This window comes from Primulina huaijiensis, unplaced genomic scaffold (genome assembly GCF_012295235.1).
Source record: "Primulina huaijiensis isolate GDHJ02 unplaced genomic scaffold, ASM1229523v2 scaffold28683, whole genome shotgun sequence".
NCBI classification, from domain to species: domain Eukaryota; kingdom Viridiplantae; phylum Streptophyta; class Magnoliopsida; order Lamiales; family Gesneriaceae; genus Primulina; species Primulina huaijiensis.
Genome location: NW_027356847.1, coordinates 1 through 1,007, shown reverse-complemented (window position 1 = coordinate 1,007; position 1,007 = coordinate 1).

Sequence of the window (1,007 nt, the reverse complement as noted above, 5' to 3'; positions counted from 1 at the left end):
AGTTATCACATAGTTATCGAATTAATATGCAACCCTCGATGAACCAATGGTTGCAGATTCGATCGGGATATATGAGATGAAGGGACCGTACTGTACGTTAATCATAATCGACTGGTTCTTGCAGGCACTATCAGTGATACCTAGGGGATCATGGGGCGATGCTACTAGACGCTCTTACCATGATCCGATGGGTGCAATCAGAAATGAGTTCTGACATTCTTAATCAAGGTGTTGATGAAAAGAATGGGGCTAAATAGGGTAAGCCCGAATAAAGGATTATGTCCTGAATCACAAAGAGTTGTGAACCCACGGCTAGCTGTATCCCTGAACCATTGAGGGTCACACAAGTACTGGATCGTTTGTTCCCGTTGAGAGAATAAATTCAAGAAGTTGAATTTATGTTATATAGTAAATTCAAGGAGTTGAATTTATGATAATTAAATTTTGAGAGAATAAATTCAAGTAGTTGAATTTATAAAATTTGAGAATTTAATTTATTAAACTCAAATGTTGGGTTTATTAAATATTGAATTTTAGAGGTGATAAAAATTCAAGAAGTTGAATTTATAATTTAAATAATAAATTCAAATGTTGAATTTATAATGTATTTAATTTATTAAGCTCAAAAGTTGAGTTGATTAATTAATAAATTAAATATGGTGGATAATGTGTTTAATGGGCTTGTAGGGGTAGAAGTCCAACATATTAAATAATTAAAGTTTTAATGGACTTTGATTAAATTAATTAAACTAGTTGTGTAAAGGCCCGTATTTCGTATTCATATATTTTTTTTTTTGCGGAATTATTAAAATTTTTCTAAATAAATAAATAACTTGCTTCAAAATAAACATGTAAATAATTTTAACTTTAAAATAACAGCGGAAGGAAATATTGTTTCAAATACCAACTTAAAAATAATCCAACATATTAAAACTGAGTTTAAACATAATATTAAAACTGATTTTAAACATAATAAAAATGCATAAACTAAAACATGAGGTCCTCGG